At 36.1% G+C, this 20,644-nt stretch overlaps 1 protein-coding gene and 1 long non-coding RNA gene across 2 annotated transcripts in view; one reads left to right on the forward strand and one right to left on the reverse strand.

The window, feature by feature from the left end:
* LOC118547621 (small ribosomal subunit protein eS4, X isoform-like) overlaps positions 1–20,644 on the reverse strand; it is a 404,116-nt gene that overhangs the window by 65,986 nt on the left and 317,486 nt on the right. The window lies entirely within an intron of this gene.
* The window catches only part of LOC118547624 (uncharacterized), a 28,359-nt gene continuing 23,916 nt past the window's right edge, over positions 16,202–20,644 (forward strand). The window contains exon 1 of the long non-coding RNA XR_004923181.2: positions 16,202–16,627. This is a non-coding gene — a long non-coding RNA (uncharacterized LOC118547624). The remainder of the gene's footprint in view (positions 16,628–20,644) is intronic.

Genomic DNA, 20,644 nt, shown 5'->3' on the forward strand with positions numbered 1-20,644 from the left:
TTTCTTTTCCTTCCATAAGAATGAAAGCTTTAAGAAAACAGGGACTTTGTCTCATTCACTGCTCTAGCTCCAATAACATTGCTTTCCAATCTTTTGACATTGTAGGACACATGGAAATAATAAAAAATAAAATAAAAAATAATTTGTGTAAATTGAAGGAGATTTAGCATCTTGATATACGGCTTAACAAAAAAATATTATATTCAGTATATAATTATAATAAGACAAATAGGATACAAATACTAGGGATCACATTAAATATTAAACTTGTATAACATTTTTAAATAAAACCTTTACAAAATTTTAATATGAAATATGATCTGGCATTTATGAATATACTATCTTCTATTAAGCTTTGTGCTTAAAATAAGAGCATAATGTCTGATGAGTTTTTAATGATGATATTTTCAAATTTTTTTTTTAAGATTTTATTTATTTATTTGACAGAGAGATAGCAAGAGCAGGAACACAAGCAGGGGGAGTGGGAGAGGGAGAAGCAGGCTTCCCGCCGAGCAGGGAGCCCGATGTGGGGCTCGATCCCAGGACCCTGGGATCATGACCTGAGCTGAAGGCAGACGCTTAATGACTTAGCCACCCAGGTGCCCCAATTAGCCACCCAGGCGCCCCGATATTTTCAAATTCTTAATAGCATCAATGAGTAACTTTTTTAGAAAAAAAAAGATAAAAAATTTGTACAAAAGAAATATATTTATAGTAGCTATCAGATTGTTCTTATTTTCATCAATAAACATAATGTTGTAATATCTTGTTATAATGGGAATGTTCAAACTTTCCAGTTTCAGAATAACAAAGAAGCTCTAATTTGCAGAATATAGATATATATCTTTGGAGCAGTCATCATTCAGCTAACCAGGTTACTGTGGCAAGAGCGTATCTGCTGCAAATGAGCTTAAGAATCTTCCATATGTGAGGACAGCACTCAGTGGTGCCACTTGGTGCTCTATTCCTTTGGAGTCCTCACTGGGTTTCTTTGCTTCCTCTTCCTTAATGGGAAGCTGCCCATTTTTCTCCATGGATATCAGGAACACATATTCATCAGTTCAATAAATCCCATATTCATGATGAGCAGAGAAGAGCTCTTAGCTAACTGTTCCAATAGATTTTCTCTTTGGCTAGGCTCAATGAGTTGGGACAAATTCATGACTGCTGGACCTGAGATGACCATGTGGTGCCTCCCTTTGAGGTTCTTCTGATGGGGCACTCAGGTAGTGGCTACTGTCTCCAGTGAGCTCTGACCTCTCAAACCAATGGCCACCAATGGTGACCTGAGAGGCTTTACTTAAAACCTTGCTACTCAAAGCTTTGCTTTGGGTTTAAGTGTGGTCCATACCAGTGTGGTTTTAAGGGTGGTCCATACCAGTTTCATTGATATCACTTTGATATTTGTTAGAAATGCAGAATCTTAGTCCATTGGTTATGAATCTGCGTTTTATTTATTTGTTTTGTTTTATTTGTTTGTTTTTTAAGTAGGCTCCACACCCCGTGTGGAGCCCGATGTGGGACTTGAACTCAAAACCCTGGGGCCCCTGAATTTGCATTTTAACAAGAATTCCCTCCTAATTATTATGCACATTAAATTTTAAGGATTGTTTTAGAACACTACTTTGTACAGAATAAGTTGGCAACCAATAGTTTTGGAATAAAACTGTGTGAATTATATAATGGAAACGCAGAGAACTGAAAGGATATTGCAGTGTTTTATGTTATTTTTAAGGACCTTGCCATGATTTACACTTATACAAGCACACACAGCTTATTTGAAAAAAACATGTAAAATGTAGATGCCTGCAAGTAAGGCAAAACTTGTCATAATGGTGCTACTTACAGGTTTGGGATGAATTATCTGAATAACTGAAATCTTACTTTTTTTTGTTCAGCCATCTTTCTGAAAGCAATAATTTTCATAAAACACATGCCAACTTGCCTCTTTTGCTTTCTGTCATGTTTCTGCATATAACATGTATATGTATTAAATGCATATAATACATACATGTATAATGGGTAAGCATGTCTCACATGCGCTCAAAATAAGACCAATAATTTTTTTAATCCCTGTTCAGTTTATTCACTCACACAGTCAGCCAACTCCATAAAACATCCATTTTTCCAGATTTTCCTTTCTTTTTCTTTTCTTACCTCCTCCCCATTTCCTAACTGGCCTTAGAAATGAATATTCCAGGAATTGAGACATCAAATATTTGCAACTTCAGGCTGTTCCGGACTTTGTCAGTACTTCTGAGGTCAATCAGAGTTAAAGGAATTTGTTAAGCTTTATTTTTTATGTCAGTACAAAAATCTCCTTTTCGCTGTTTTTACTTTCTCATTGGTATCCCTGGTTATGCTTACTGGTTGTCACTGGAATTTTCCAAAATTAATTACAAGTTACAGTGTCTAGTTGGCTGTCTAGTTTGATTATTTTCATTCTTCACACCACAAATATTTTTTTAGATTTATTTATATTAAAGAGAGAGACCAGTCGGGAGGGGAAGAGGGAGAGGGAGAGAGAAACTCAAGCAGACTCCTCGTGAGCATGGAGCCAGATGCGGGGCTTGATCTCACAACCCCGAGATCAGACTTGAGCCAAAACCAAGGGCTGGAGGCCCAACCAACTACACCAGCTACGTGCTCCCACAGCATAACTATTTATTGGATATCCACTATAGGTATGACACTTACCTAGGATGCTTAATCAGATAGGATGTCATAGGTTATGCTGCAGAAACAAAGAATGCCCAAATCTTAGTGCCATGTTAAAAGGACTATTTATTTCTCACTCAGAGTACATTTTCATCATAGATCAACAGTAAACTCTACCATCATAGCCATTCAAGGGTCCAAGCTGATGGAGATTCTATCTTCATATCTGCTGCCATGGTATCATGGCAGGGGTTGGGAATAAGGTGAACCATACACTGGCTCTTAAAACTTACACCAAGAAGTGACATACATCGCTTCTCTCACATTCTGTTTTCCAAAGGACGTCATAAGGTTGTGCCGGACTTTAAAGGGATCGAGGAAGTATAATCCTACCATGTGCCCAAAAGGGGAAGAGCCATATCTGAATAGTCCTAACACCACAGCTCTACCTAAGGAGAAATCAAATAACACACAAGCACAAGCCTATTTTCAAAGACTTTAGAAACTAGTTGTAAACAGAGTTGAGTATCAGATATAAAATGTTCTAAGTCTCAGAGTGCAGTGCTAAGAAAAAAAGTGGTTAAGAATTTCAGAGTTAGAAGAAATAAACGTGGATGAGTGAGTCAGGGAAGCATATAGACAAGGTGAGACCATGTATAAATTGCTGGATTCAAGTGTGAAATGAAATGAGTAAGGATATTCATGGTTGTAACCATAATGGATGAAGCAGGGGTGGAAGCACACTACTGAAAAGTATGTACGAACTGACCAGAGAAAATACTGAAAATATTTGTTCCAATAGGAGCAAAGAGTCCCTTATATCTAACAGAAGGCAAGCCTGGGTAGGCCCAGTAGGAATAGGTTATTAAGAACCTTGAATGCCAATTAAGATGTGTGCACATTACCTTTAATATGGACTCCTTTGGATTTGCTCACCTTTGACCTTCTCTTTAGCCTTTTGATGATGGTCCACCACATTGCAGGGATGGACCACTATATTACAGACTGACAAAACAGAAACCAGGGGAAAATGTGGGACTTTGTTAGAGAACAGGGTTACATAGACATTTACACCTTTCTTCGTGGAATATAGGTGCACTAACAATAAGAAAGAAATGCCCATGAAGCCAATCTGGCCCTGAGCATTTGGGGGTCATTAGAAACAATGCAAAGGCCAAACGAAACAAAAACTCTAGTTTCAAAGCAACATATAGCTGGTAATGTTTTATCAGAGCTATAGGAAATAGGCTTTTTATATCAAATAAAGGGGAAGAACAGGAGTGATGATGGAAAAAGTGTGGGTCTGGATTCCAGGAGTCCTATAGCCTCGTGGCAGAGAGCCCTCTTATTAGCAGTATGATTTTGGATCTAACATCTATCTGGATGTCAATTTCTCCACTTGTGAAAATAAATGTGTTGAGCTTATACAATCCTCAAAACTACATGTTTAAATATTTTTCTTCTTGGTTTATCAATAAACAAATATTAAGGATAAAACATATGGCATTAAATCAATATAGATATACTAAAAGTCTTTTTGATAGGAAAACTTATGTAAAAGATGAGAGAATATGTAACAAAATAACTAGCAATGCAGGAAACCTAGTGACGTCAAACTCTTACATATCACTTTTCAAAGCAATGTTAATGATAGTTTAGTGGGCAGAATCTTTTTGTGGGACTTAGAACAATCTGTTCCCATCATCACCATGGTCTTGCTTTACGACTTCAGCAAGTTACTACAAGTAAACCACCTCAAGCACGATTGGATGGGAGTCAGTTGTTAGTTATCCAACAGAAAGATGTCATAATATAAGTACACATTTAAAGGTATATTTGAATTTTCTCTGCTGCTGTTATTTTTGCCAACTTCACCTTATCATCACATACATCCTGTGACTGTCTTCAACCCCTTCAGTTACATTTCCATGTAACTATTATACTTCTGTTACATTCTGGCTATAATATAATGCTCTGTAGTTTTCTGTGAGAATATAATATTAATGTCCATTTTGGAGGCAAAAGCAAACTCAAATAAGATAACAGATATGGGAGGCTTCCTCTATAGTTTAAAAATAAATTCAGTGATCTTTCATTCTTCTGCTTTGATAAACGGATTAAAAGAATTTTACCAAGTCATGAATTAAAATCTGCTCAGAATAGACCAAGAAATTCCCTAGTGAGATGTACTGATCTTAGATGGTCTGTCAGTTGTTGGTAATTCTTTAACCCTTTATTTTTCTCAGTGAAAACTGCAGTCTCCTTAGGGAAGGGCCACATGTTATGGTATTCTTTATACCTGGAGTTTTAGGTAAACCCAGATAGAAAAACTCTGATGAGGATTTTAATGTTATGCAAGTCATTAGATCAACCATATTTTTTTACAATAGAAATTCTGATCTTCAAAGCAAGGAAATATTCTTCCCCCAGATTTTTTATAATTAGCTGAAGACAATTTTAAAAATAACTTAGTTTCACCATCTACTTAGCTTCACTACCATTGTGTTCTGTATGTGATCCATCTTCCTGGGACTTTTATAAAGACAGATATGGAACTGGGTCAGCTTGTAGAACTGAATTATTTTAATTCATTCTTATTAGGGCTCTATAAGGAACTTGAAGCCATGACAGAGCTCAACATCCTTGGAGCCAGTTTTGGAAGTGAAAATGAATGAATCCAATGGATTTGGAGTCATGTTCTGCATGGCAACCTAAGAGTCACCTTGCTCCTCCCTAACCTGCTTGTCACTGTTCCCATTCCATGTCCCAGTCACCAAGGACTTGTGAATGGAACCTTACCTTTCCATTCCCTTTTCCAGTTCAGTCATTCCTCATTTCTCTTCTAGATTACCACAGCAGCCTCCTAACTATTCTCCCCCTCTCCAATATGCTTCTCTCCCACCTCTCACACTCCTTCCCCACCATTCCTCCCAACTTGTTTGGGGTTATCTTCACCTCCTCTGGAAAGACTTTCTTGAGTTCCCTAGTCTAAATTGAGTTAATTTCTCAGTATAACCCTTGTGCTGCCTGCAGTCTAGCCCTTTCTATGTGGCTTGGTAGCTGCATATTTCTCTGCTCCTCTCTGAAGTGGAAGCTACTCGTGGAAGCTACTAAAGGATGCTATCTTCATTGGGTCTTTAAAACCTAGCACACAATGTTGGTACAAAACAGTCCCTTCATAAATATTTGTTGGATGACTATATGAATAAGTAAGTTATTAATAAATTAGTAAACAATCAAACAAGAAATAGAAACACAAAGAATTAGTCATGCAAGTAAAATTTCAAATCAAGGAGTTTTGCTAAATTCTACTCCTGAAACTAATAGCACTCTATATGTTAACTAACTAGAATTTAAAATAAAAACTTGAAACAAAATAAAACAAACAACAACAACAAAAACAAATCAAGGAAGTGTGAGTGATTTCTGTCTACTACTTGTCCAGATTCCCAGTAATTTAAGATGCAGCTCCAAGTCATGGCTGGAGAACAATAAATGTGCTATTATGAAGCCTGCTAAGCAGTTCAGCTCTGCTATTTTGTACAATAGTGGTCAACAGCACATTAGCTAATGTAAGAAACTCTGCAGTAGGCATTGCTTGGAAGTTGACCCCAAATGCGCAGAAGATGGGAAATGGAAGCAATAAAGCTCCCATACTCTTTTATAAGACCATAAATCAGTTCTTAGAATAGAAAAACAAATCATATAAATTTCCTTCTTTTCTGCACCAAAATAGCAAGCTTTTCACTGCTTGTTCTTTTCCTTATCCATGAAATTTTGATTGATATGATAACCCTGAAATAGATTACCCAGGCAACAGATAAACCTTTCCTATGGTGGCCAGTCAGGTGAAATTTTTCTACATCCTTTCTCTTGAAAACAAAATCTCTTTTTCTAGTGGTCTTAAGTTGTGAATACTTGATTCCAACTTCACCTTCAGCAGATTTCTTTAATACCCAAACATAATTATGCGCATGACCTTGCACATGAAAAAGGGATGACATCTGTTATGCTATCACTATCGGAAATGTGAAAGTACTCTGATCTTTTCCTTATTTATACTCAAATAGTACTCAGAACCTGTCTTAGTCTATTTAGGCTCCATAGACTAGGAGGCTTATAAACAACGTAAATTTATTTCTCATTGTTGTGGGGACTGGGAAGTCCAAAATCAAGACGCCAGTAGATCTCATGTTAGGTGAGGAACTGCTTTCTGGTTCATAAATGGCCATATTCTAGCTGTATCTTCATAGGGGAGAAGGGGCAAGGGAGCTCACTGTGGTCTATTTTATAGGCACCAATCCCTTTCATGAAGCCTCTGCCCTTATGACCTAATCACCTCCCAAAAACCCACCTCCTCATAACATCACATTGGGGGATAGGACTTCAACATATGAATTTTAGGGAGACACATTCAGTCTATAACAGAATCCTTCAGGGCAATGAGGTTATATAAAATATGATTCATCCAAAATGATTGTCTCAGTCTTTTTGAGATTTTTGTTTTCTTTCTGATAGGTTAGAGATAGGTATAATGTTTAGTTCCATTTAGGACATTTTAATCATCCCCTTGGATTTAATATATTGAAGTTGAATCGACTTAACAATCAAACCAACTTACCTATATTCACACCCAGGATGTAGTCATCTACTTTAAGATGCGGCTTTTTATTCCTTAAAAGCCACATCAAAATCACAGTCAGAAAGTAAGAAGACATCAAAAGACACATGCTCCCTGCTGCATTAATGAGTATTTGAATCCTAGTGTATCTCTCTTGAAATGACTATGTTGAACATAAGAGTTGATTCAAATGATACTTCCTATGAATAAAAAAAAAAAAAGAATTTTTGCAAAAGAACATTATGATCAGTTCATTTTGAAGAAATGAGAAGCCCCTTAAGTTCTCATTCATATTGAGGTTCTCAGTGATAAGTGCCATAAATGTGCAGAAAGTCAGTTACTCTGTGATGCCAAGTTAAACAACTCCCCTGTGCAATATTCCTACCCTGGTGTTTGAGCATTAGGCATGAGCTGGGCCTCTTCCATGTGGCAGTTCAGAAAAAACAGCAGTAAAATGATTTTTAAACAAACTGAGTCATACAAGTGATGGAAGGATGATGGAAACCAAGAACACATTGATTGCATTTGCATATCTAATCACTCCCTACAACAGGTGGTCCATTACGCATACCTCTCCCCTATAAGGACCAGAAGCCAGTGGGGGACGGGCCTTTTGTTAATTCCTATTTCACTACTTACACACACATAATTCACTGCACATAGTAGAGTATCATTTGAAAGCTGTGCTCTGGGAAATGTTGGTAAGTGTAATTAAACCAAGAAAGAAAAACTCTGTGTTTGTTGGATTAAGTAAAATTAAATGTGATTCTTTACCAAAGGAGCCCTTTAATATTTCTTGAATTTAAAAATGTACATTAAGTCTCTCTAAATAGAATATGCAATGTACTCATGCTTACTTGATCACAGAGCTTTTCCTTTGAGAGAAACTTGCAGAAAACACTTGAATGGAATCAGAAAACACTGACATAAATGTAGCCACAAATTAAGAATAAGGGCCTACGTTTTTCTGGTGCCCCTGAAACTGACTTACCAAGTTGTCAAAAGAAAGATTTTGATTTCTCTCCACATTAACTCCAGATCTTAAATTTTTCCCACTTAAAAAAAAAAGATGAGTGAAATAATGCAGGTATAATCTGGATGCACAATCCATTAAGACAGGCAATATAAGCATACTTTGTGTGTGTGTGTGTGTGTGTGTGTGTGTGTTTTAATGAGAATCCTTCTCTTTAGGAGAGTATCATTTCAAATCTATATATCTTTTCAAATTTTAGATTGCTGGTAGTGTACATTCAAGCCCTCTCACTGGGTTGTTCCTCAGTTTCCCTCGTAATTTGGAGTGGATTATAAATAATCACTTCATTCAAGGAAGATGGAACACACATGACAATCAATACCATTAACTGCCACAAAATTGGTCTGCTTTTCTGCTCAAAATGGTCAGTTGACCTGCTACAATGAAGACACAGATTTGACTGGGTAAGTTCAATTGATGCCGTTCCAACTCCCTCTGCTACTGACTGACAAAATGTCTTTGAATTGGAGAGACCAGTGGAGAGCTGAGTGACAGAAAAGACATTTATCAACATCTTGACAACTGCTAGCGCCAGTTTGCATCACTCTTTGAAACTTGTTACCTGTGCTATTATTGACCAATAGATTAATCAGTAAGATGTGGGTGAAACCAGCAGGATGGCTGCACCTGCCTCAGCTCCCAGGAACTGTTTTTTTTTTTTTAACAGACAAGGAGTTAAATCTATTTTATTGAAAATTAGTTTTGATAACTAAAAAGCCCCAACTCTTTCAAATATCTATAAAAAATAAGCTATTGAATATACTGTGAGTTAGGACAGAGATGACAATTAGCCAAACAGTATAATTTGAGGAAATATGTCCCCCATTTGTAGAAAATTACATCTATTTGCACTGGCCTTTCCCAGCATACAACATCTAAGAATTAACAAGGCCACTGACATTTGGAAGAACACCAAGGTCCTTATGTTGATGGATTGAATGTGCTTGGCATATATTCCATACTTCATCACATAAAGGTATACAAATTAAAGACAAAAACTAGGACCAGTAAACGTAACTTGAATAAAATACAAAAGATACAGAACTGATTAAAAGATTCTGGCAGGTTTTATTAATCCGATCAGTTTTAAAATAAAGAAATAACCAGAGGAAATTAATAATTACACTATTCTTTACTTCTCTGACCATCTTTTATAGATGAAATAATTTAGAAGGGTTTCAAATTGAGACTGTTGCTATTCATTGATTTCTAAGTCTTCCATTTGCTATGCCATGTATGTAAACAATATAGACAGTCAATATCAGGAATGACAGCTCCAGAAGATTGTGGGCTCAGTTAGAGGGAGATTTTAAATTCCGCACATAAGTTCCTGTGGTAGAGACATTTACTCTTCGCTGAATATCCATGTGTTCTCCCATACTTCCTGCCCTGGAAAGGTTAAGCAATGTGTGCAAACTCTAGCGTATAGATCATGAAAAAAAAAGTGGCGTGGGTCATGCATACTAAAACATTGAAAAGAAGCTTCTTAAGTAACCTCTGATGCTTTATGTGGAGATGTCAGATCATCTGTCTGCCTGGGTTTCTGAGTAGCTGCATGTGCCAAAGCCCTGAAGCAACCTGCACTGTCCAGGTAATAGGAACAAAAAATAAACTTTTACTGAGTTAAGCCCCTGAGATTTGGAAGCCAAATAGTTACGTTGGCATAATCTAGCCTACTTAGACTATGGCCAGTGTTCCTTTGCTGTAATTCTCTAAGCATATAAGGACATAATGCATTATGGTGAGATACAGGCAAGTATCTCATCAGAGAGCCTTGAGCACCATTCTGAGAAGATAGATCTTTACACTGAATGCAATGATTTATTTTAAGCCATAAGAATGAAATAGGTGTCTTGGGAGAGAAACAGTTCTAGTTATTCCTTGGACAAGGAATCTTATAATATTTCTCTCAAAGTATGGGTCAAAATTACCTGGGGAGATTCTTAAAAGGCAAACAAGCCAACAGATTCCCAAGCAGCATCCAACATGAACTGAATCACAGTCTAACTGGTACACGGAGCCTAGAAATCCATGTTTTTAAAAAGCACCCCATGTGCTGTTTAAGTATGAAAACTACTAGGGCAAAAGGGATCGAGTCTGGAAACCCAGAGTCCAGCTCACAGTTAAGAAAGATGAGGACCTAAACTAAAGAAGAGCCAGGAAGAATGGAAGGAAGGCATGTATTCTGGAGGGACTGAGAGAGAATGTTTAGATGGATGAAAGGCAAGTGTGGAGACCAGACTTCTGGGTGCTACTCTGGTACGTTAGAGAACAATGAGTAAGAATGTTATGAAAGAGGAAGTGAGAACAGTTTTGACTATTTTGGGTTTGAGCAAAGGTCATTTAAGGCCATACATCAATACTAGACAGTCTTACTTTTGGAAATCATATCCCACATTACAACAAAAAGTCTTAAATGTAGTCATTTCACATTAAACACAATTTGCTTAAAACAATGTGGTATCTGGTTTGTGGCTATTGGAATAGTTGACATTATGCCATATATTGTTTTGATATTGAAGTTTTCTTTTTCATATCTTGGTGACATGTTTTTCCAAGCTCAAAGTTTCCCAAAGCTCAGGAAAAGTTCTAAGTTCCTAGGCCTATGCTTAAATGATAAAGAAACATTCAAGTGAAGACATCTAGAGTGAGCTGAATATATGGTGTAAAACAGGAAGGAGTGGACATCCTAAGGTGATGGTCATCATCATAGAGATGGTGATGCAGGTTGGGAGAGGTTGAGCCTTTCCAAAATAGGGTGTTCTCATCTTTGTTACTATCAAGTCTATTTGCACAATAAAAAAGTACCCTAAATTTATATAGCACTAGATCTTTCTAATCGGTCAATAATATTTCATATAAATTTATCTAAATTATTCTCAAGTTAGAAGGAAGCTAATATTTTTATATGGAAAATAACTCCCAAACAGATTAAAAGCTCAATAGCTCATTACATTAAATTTTCCAATTCTGTAGAAAAATGATTAACCACAGCATAAATATAGCATCCCTGAAACTGTCATTTATATTTCTGCCTACTACATCTTTATTCTCTGTACGTACCTTTTAATCATATGTTTGTACAATTAATTTTCTTAGTCATTTCTCATGAATATATTATTTAAGCTTTATATGTATAAAGTAATAAAACAACAGGAGCTTAGGTAGGTGGCTTGCAAAAATTAACCAATAGTTTTTCATACCCTCAATCAAATTTTGAATAAAGGAGATAATTTTTAAATGATTTCTTTTTGCACTTCTCATAAGAGCTAAGCTTAAATTGTTAACTCTGGGAGTATCATTTAATGAAGACGTTCTGTTCTCTAGTTTACATTTTAGCCTCAGAAAGAGATCCTGTGAGCTCAGATAACCACTATCAAGATATCACGGTGTTTTCTATGATATTTCTATGATAACAACCAATGGGATTCTGTTAGTACTAGTCCCTGAAAGTAAAACAAGATAGGTGAAAAAATATGTCAAATGACAAGTCGCAACTCCTGCCTGAAGGAGCCATATAGAACTTTTTCAGTCATACCTTTTGTTGAAAGCTCCTAAAATGTTTTCTTAATCTTCATTAATGTTCACAGTTTCCAAGTACTTGCTAAAGTGGTCACTCTGTTATTTCCAGAGCACCAAAAGGGAAACTGAGATGCTCACAGTCTGATGTTACCAAGGGAAGATGTAAATTCTGGATGGCAACAGAATGGTAAGTCACTTAGCTCATCACTTCCCTATAACAGCTGAGATACTCAGATGTGATATAAAGACACAGGTGTTGGGGCCAAGAGACAGGTCCTTCATCTCTGCACACCTATTATCTGGCCTAGTTTCTTTAGTTCCAACCTCTTGGAAACTTGGAATAGATTTGTAACTACCTAAAAATTGTAGAAAAAGAAACAAATACACTAGTTTTTCCATTCATTTTTATGTATATATGGGAACATTTATATTAGGGAAAATCTTCATCATTAGATGAGTTCTGAAATGAGATGGTTGAATCAATTAGTTGGTTAGAGGAAAAGAAAGTTACAAAGAATCTGTAGAATTTTATATGTCCAACTGTATACAAAAATTAAAGCCTAACCCTTTATTACTGTTTTCAAAAGCATTTAAATGTATGTGGAAAATATGGTGAAGGAGAAAACAGTAGGATTCAACACTATTGGGTATAGCATTAAAAAGAAAAAAGATAAATCAGACTATGCATGTGTGTGTTGAATGAAATAAGTATCTCTAATGTAGAGAAAATAGGCTAGAAAAAGAAAGCGTTTGCACAAAAAAAAATGTTTTTCAATAGAAAAAATTAACTCAGATTGAGTGACTTTTCACAATTTGATTTTTCTTTTTCTCAGGAAAAAGAGATGGCATGGCTATGTTAGCTTTTATTCAATTTGCTATGTAGCCTACTTGATTTCTGCCAGATTTATTGGCTTAGTCAATGATAAGTAATGGTTAATTTTAGTGACAAATAGCATGTTTGATTCAGGAAAACAAAGCCAAATAGCTAAAGAGAGTTTTTTAGATTCACTGTCCAGGGAAAAGCTTGTCTTGGATTTTTCCATGGAAAAAAATCATTTGTTTTCATTTTGATCCAAAGAGAGGGAAGTGTGATTCTTTCAGATTGCTAAGATAATTTCTCCTGAATTCAAATGAAAACAATGAAAATCTAAACCAGACAAGGGTGATACACCAGGATTTAAAAATTGCCAGGGTACAGGCGCCTGGGTGGCTCAGTCGTTAAGCGTCTGCCTTCAGCTCAGGTCATGGTCCCAGAGTCCTGGGATCGAGCCCCGCATCGGGCTCCCTGCTTGGCGGGAAGCCTGCTTCTCCCTCTCCCACTCCCCCTGCTTGTGTTCCCTCTCTCACTGTGTCTTTCTCTGTCAAATAAATAAAATCTTTTAAAAAATAAAATAAAATAAAAATTGCCAGGGTATTCAGATTATATGATTTAAAAAGTTCACCTGCGGAGAGCTTTCTTATTCTGCATTAAAGTTAAGAATTTAGAAGTGTGTGTCTGAGGCACCTTTTAAACTCCTTCAAGATCATTGGGCACAAAGGTAAATTGCATTTCCATTCGGAAAAACCACTGTTGACTTGGAAAGTAAAATGTGACTAAGTTGTTACTATCTCCAAAAAAATATATGCAGCAGGACATGCATTTGAGAACTGTAATCGTAAAGGTAAGAAGGTCTGACTTGAGAGGCCATTTCCTTCCTTGACCTGTAATGATTAAACCTAAATATCCTGATGGTCTTGTATGCCCACTTTTAAAAACATTTTTTTACACCTTTTGATAAATCCAGAATCTTCAGAAGATGTAGATGGGCAAGTCACCTGATGTCAAATACCATTTCAGTTCTCTGGCCCTTGGCTTATACTTTTAATGCTCATTCTGTTGCATTGTATTATGTTTATTGCTTTCCAAAGAATGCATGTAATAATGACCATAAAAGGAGTAACTCCTCTGGAATCCTCTTCAGAAACTGTGTCTAATTCAGCTGATACTTTCTTTCCTCACCTTAAAACCCTATTAACATTCAAAGTGACCACCAGAGTTTATCATGCCTGCGATGCTGACATACTCAGAAAATCCTTGGTTTATCGATTTGTCCCAAATACCATGCCTTGACCCCAAAGTAAGAAAGTTAGCATTTTCTATCCTCTTTCTCTGCCTGTTGCAGGTGCTTTATGTGTTTCTCAAATAGGCACTTTATCTTCTCATAAACGTATGCTGCTTATGTTTTCCTTTAAGTGGGCCACTTGGTTTGCCTTTTCCTCTTTTCATACTGTCCAAGTTCTCTGTTTTTAAAGACCAAGTTCAAATATAACCACCCCTGTGAAATCTTCCTCAGTCATCCCAGCAAGAATTAATTAAACTGTTGGCATAGAACAAGGAGTCTTAGGGGGCAGATGTGTGGTATCTTCCTCTTTACACAATTTAGTCCTGTCTCCGAAAGCTAAACTGTCATAGCACCACTACTACTCTCAGAGATTAAAGTGATAGGTCAAGGTCTCTCATTTTTTGGCTTCTGCGTTTCGGTTTGCTTAAGTTTCCAGGACCAAGGTAACCACTATGGAAGGTTTAATGATCTTCACTGGTTGTTTCTATTGATTTACTTTGATGTTGAATCCAATGAGACTCTACTTATTTCATTGTAGTTACAAATCCTGATGCTGCTTCTTGCCACACACCCAAGTTAGGCTATTGATTTGTACTCACTTTCTATGTCTTTATTTTTACAGCTTGGAGTTTTTCATCCAAGCACAATGTTTGAGAATTCAGAAGCATTTGTGTTCAGAAATCTCCCATCTTCCAAGATTCTCATGAACTTGGATAGAATTCCAGAATGTCTTTACAAATACATCCCTTTAGAGATATGCCCTCATGCAAGCTATTTGGGGATGGCTTTGTGAAAGGAGTGGAGAAGTAGGCACCAGCTTTAGTCATTCCCATGTTTATAATGTTTTTTCCAACACTTGCCCACAAATAGCATTTTGTTATGATTTCTCTTATTTTCATCTGTCCTGCATAAATTAGAAGATGCATGCAAATTCTTGGTTGGAAAATAGCAGAAGGAATAAAAAGCATATTCAAGGAAGTGTTTTAGAACTTGCCCTTCCTTAGTGAAGACTCCTGCTATATGCAATTGGGAGGGATTTGGTGCTTAAAAACCTAAGTGGACATTGGGGAGGGTATGTGTCGTAATGAACACTGGGTATTATATAAGACTGATGAAGAATAGACCTGTACCCCTGAAACAAATAATACATTATATGTTAATTAGTTGAATTTAAATTAAAAATGAATAAATAAAATTCCAAATGAATAAAAAAAACTTAAGTGGAATTAGATTTTAAAAATAGTCTGAAGTAGAGTGCTGGATGGATTATTCAAAAATAGGGACAATCATTTATAAAATTTCATGCTAGACTGTCAGTGCCTCTAGAGGGAGGTCATTCACAAATCATTGATTCTTGTCTTGAAGTGGTACATTTTTTATGGTCAAATTTTGAAACCTATTTTTTATAATGCCTCCAACTTCAATTTGATAAAACAATATTGTTAAGCGTAGAGACCCAATTTAGGAAGCGTTAAAACACCTTTTAGTTATTTTACTCATCATTCTGCTAAAAAAAAAAAAAACAAAAACATTTCATGGAAATGAAAATAAGCATTCTGTGAAAGACGTTCCATTTGAATTTTTGAAAATTCAACCTGATACTGTAAGGAATAGCACCAACAAACACAACGAATGTACATACATAGTGTGCACGGGTTTCTTATTTCCTAGAAATTTTACCATACTCAAAGAGCAAGGTGACACCCAGAAGCCTGCATCCACAGAGTACTCTCGAGTTTCTAGTTTTGCTCCAAAATTCCTCTTCTCGGGTGCAGAGAGATGGCTTCCCCTCCCAGATGGGCAAAGTCGTGCTGTAAAAGCCCCCGCCTAACCGGAACGAGAAATCATAGTGGCAGTATATGCATCTAGTAAGTAAAACAAAAACACCCCAAGTAGTTCCAGAACATGACTTTAACACAGAAAACTGGAGGAGCAAGATAAATGAAAAGAAGTACTGAAATCTGAAGCAAGAAGTTTCACTTATACCTTCTCCCACTAGTGCCTCTTATTGGCAGAACCTAATGGGAATCAAGTAGTCATAGGAGGCTGATAAATGCAATCTGTAGACTCTTGTTTCACAAAATGACATAGCAGAGTCCAGAAGGGAGAATGGGATCTGAGAGTATCCAGATGCATGTCCAGCACAGGAGGCGTTATGCTATTCTGCCCACAATGAGTTGTGGGTTTTTCTGAGTACTAAAAGTAGCTGCCTGGTCATCCACCCATACCCTTTCAACTAGTCCCTTTTGTTTCCTGCAGCCAATAGCAGTGGGTTACGTGAGTAATCTATCCCTCAAAATGACTTGATCTAGTGGGCCCACGGAGAAGAGAAAGAGATCTGGGATTTTTACTGCTTTTATCCTACTATCGACTTGCTTAAAGGAAAGGTAAAGGAGGGGTTAATTAGGGAGGAAGCACCAGCTGCTAGATAGCTCTTTGAAATCTAAAACACCTCATCAGGGAACTAGTCATCTCAGGGGAAGACAATTCAATTCCCCTTCTCCTGATCTCTAATTGAAGTTCCTGGAGTAGCAGAACATCACCTTAAAATATAGAAATGCAGAGGCTAGGAGACCACAACATCCATTAGGGAAATGTTTATTTATCCTCGAGAATAGTTAGCTCAGATTGAATGACTGGAATCACCACAAGCCCCATATGGAGGATCTTAAGACTCAACATAATATAAATGTGAGTATATTTTGAAGTGGCTGCCCTATCCCACCCTCTCTTCTCAGAATCTCTTTCCAGACCTCAGCCCCTGTGGGATGCACATCGTGTCTTGTCCCATCACTTTCATTCTGGCCATGGCTAGCTGGATGAATGGGAGGCAACTGACTCCAAGTCAGTCAAAATGATCATCATTCAGTAACGAGAAACTGAGGGTTTTAGAGGGGAGGGGGGTGGGGGGATGGGTTAGCCTGGTGATGGGCATTAAGGAGGGCACGTATTGCATGGAGCACTGGGTGTTATATGCAATGAATTGTGGATCACTACATCAAAAACTAATGATGTACTGTATGGTGACTAACAGCATAATAAATAAATAAATAAATAAATAAATAAATAAACTCAAATTTTAGGGAAAAAAAGATTCTGTTTCCTTAGAAATATACTAAGAAACAGAGGGGTTGTGGACAGCTGGAGTAGGTGCACTTGAGAATTAGCATGTAATGATGTGGACTGAGTCATTGCACTGAGACAGAAAACTGTGGATAAGAGAGGAAGTTGGTGTTGGTGGGGAAGTGACAAATCCAAGAGCTCCCACAGGAGCGAATATGCAGCAGAGAAGGAGGTGGAAAAAAGAAGAGCGAGAGGGAGATCTGCTTCTATCCCTCATGTGTTATATCCTGGTTCTAGGCCCCATAAAGCCTGTCTGGGCATAATATGCATGAAATATTGGTATTTTTAGGATGTATCCCACCTCTTTTTTTGAGTTACCTGAATTGGTTTCCAAGATAGCCCTAACTAAAGCAACAAACTTACCGAGCCAAGATGTACATCTAAAACAATGTTTTTTTCCCAATGTTGAATTCTTAAAATGAAGTTTTCAACCGAGTTTCTGAAAATTTATTTTTGTTAAATACTAAATAACTACAAGGCAATATTTATAAATTATATATGAGGTATAAAGTAAAAATACAATAAACATCTGCATATCCACCACCTTGATTTGTTTTATTCTATTCTTTCCCTCCCTTCCTCCACTATTCTAAATTTTGTATTCATCTCCCTCTTGCTTATTGTTAGAGCATTACCAGGAATGTTTGTATCCTAAACAAGACACTTCTTCATTTTGCATATTTTAATATTCATGTAAATGTATTATATGCTATATCATCTTGTGAAATTAGCATTTTGCTCTAAAATATGCCTTGATACTAATTTTTAATCTTGCATGTAGCTATGCTGCATTCATTTCTATTGCTGTGTAGTATTTCTATTTCAACTATTATAGATCAAAATTTCATGTTTCATTTATTCTTTCAACTCTTTATGGACTTTGTTATTTGTTTCCATTTCTTTTCATATTAAAACAGTATGCTAAAGAATCTTTGTCATCATAGCCTGTGCAAATAAGCAGTTGTGAGTGTACCCTTAGAATTTCTGAATAATAAGAAATACATATTTTCAATTTTGTTTAATAATTAAAAATTATTTTCTGAAATGGATGAACAAATTTAAAATCCTTCTGGTTGCTTCACCATCTCATCAATACTTAAAATTTTCACACTTCAAAATTTTTTTTCCAATGAGGTTTCTGTATGAGTTGTCTTCAGAACAGTAACACATTCACCAGAATATCTGTTACCATAGGTTTATGACCAAATGCTTTGGCCATGGGAACCTTTTGAAAATCCATAAGGTTGCTAACTGTCATTAATTTGCAACTTGAATATATGTCCTGAGAGTGCTTTGGAACTCTGATAAATTCAATGCATAGAAAATAAAAGTTGCAATATGTCTCAAAAAGAAACTTCCAAAATTATAAATGATTGAAACACAAATATTATCATTCATTAAACATCTTCAAAGGCCAGATTTTTATACAGGAAATCTTTATGTATAAAAGATGATGAAATTGTAATGTTTAATTTGTTTTAAAAGGTTGTCAGCTGTCATGTCCAATTATTTGGCCAAGCAAATAAACTGTCAAATTTATTAAGTATAAAAAATGGATCACAAGCTTCACAGATGTTATTGTTAGTTTTCAGTTTGCTAAGAAAAACTGTATTTGGACTAATGCCTTAGAGTTATTGAAAAATTCATTAAACACACTAAAAAGGTCCATGTAATCTGTGAGTTGACAGATATAATTATGAATTATGCATTGAAGAACATTGAAATAAAATATCAACTTAATAAGCTAATTTTGACTGTATTTTTTACTTAGCTTCTTGAGAAATTATAACATCAAAAAATATTTACATGCACATTGTGTCCATGCTACTGGATGGAGAATAAATTAGTTGTGCTTGTTCAAGAAAATAATTTATAAATTTCTAAATTTGTAAACTTAGGGGATATGTTGAAAAATACAAGTAGATATGAGCCTGGACATATATGAGACTTTCTTGGGTTTGTGCTATTATTTTCAGAAATGTGTAAAAGGAAAGGAAAACAAATCTGTGAACCTCGCTTACTATGTTTTTCCCCCAAGTTATTATATTATAATCACCAATAGAATAACATTTGAAGTAAATCAAGGCATTTTAATTTGAATCCTTCCTAATTTTAGTTTAATTTCTGTTAAAAAACCTTTTTAAGTCCACTCCAAAATCATAGAATTTTTTTTCCACACTATGAGATAAAAGGTTTTTCATTAGTCTTTTCAATATCTCAGGATTGTGGTGGAAATAGCCTTTTGGTGAAAATATATGTTCGTATAATCTGTATTGAAGGCAGACTTGCACAATTTATTAAAGTTTTATATTTATATAAGTTTGGCTCAATCATCTCACTTCTGAATTAGAGCCGTGAAAAGAAGAATGGAAGGTGCAAAATAAAAAAGCTTCTGAAGATAACTCTTGTAGAGAATTTCCTGTTAAAGTTTGCATGGAAATTGCTGTTAGCTGAAGATGCAGAACAAGAAGAGATATTAGGAGTTGTTTGTCCATAGAACTAATTCTGTAGAGAAGGAGAGACTGACTGTGTAGAAGAGGTTGGGGGTGGGGTGAGGCAATTAGAGGAACAAAGTCAATAAGTAGGTGAGAAGCAATGGGATCCAGGTCCCAGGTGGATGCGAGGTCTCTGTGAGGAGCAGGGACCCTTTGCCTATTATATATGTAATATAATATGGGCTCCATAATGCTACTATCTATCTACCTACCTATCTGTCTATCATATATGTACATATATAAAAATATAAATAAATTTTATATATTTATAAGATATATATATATATATATATATATATATATATATATATATATATATAAAAGAGAAGGAGAGAGAGAGCAGAAGCAGTAAACATGCAAGTAGGTTATAGATTTTATGGAGGGAAGATGAGTAGTAGTTCTTGTCTGGTATGTCACAATGACTGAGATATCAGCTGAGCTAATCAGCTGGGAATGGGAAGAGAGGAGATATTAGAGATAGACAAAAGATTGAGAAGTGTAAAATAATGATCTGGGTAGGTGGGAGGAAGGAAATATAAATGTGTTTTCTATTCAGGCAAATATAGGAAGAAGAAAGATCTGTCGTTGCACATCAGTGTAAATTCCTGTGGTCGCTGAAAACCTTTAGCTTCGTATCTAAGCTGTACTACATAAATTTCTCTTTCACTGAGCAACTCTGAAAATAAAGCCAATTACTCAGCATGGCTCATTTTCATCTTGTTCTGAATTTGGCATAACTTTGCAAAATTTAGCACTCCTGTTGAAATCTCAAGGGCACTTCAGCCTTGGCTCAGATGCATGAGCAAGATGGGAAGTGGCCCTTCTGTCCTCTGAGCATACAAATCCAAACAAAATAAGCCAGCCTGGAACAGACTGGATGTGCAAACTTCAAAAGTGAGACCACAACATGCGTATAGAAATGACAGTTCAGCATTTCCTCTATTCCTCAAAAGTAGGAAGACTGATGAATCAGTGGTAACTTCTATTCAGCAGAAGCCATGCCTTTTTCATGCAACCATTTTACTCTCTAATTAATAAGAAATGTTTGGAGATTTAGATTTTAGAGTGATATTTTAGAAATGATGAGGTC

The sequence above is a fragment of the Halichoerus grypus genome, chromosome 2, assembly GCF_964656455.1.
Source record: "Halichoerus grypus chromosome 2, mHalGry1.hap1.1, whole genome shotgun sequence".
NCBI lineage: Eukaryota > Metazoa > Chordata > Mammalia > Carnivora > Phocidae > Halichoerus > Halichoerus grypus.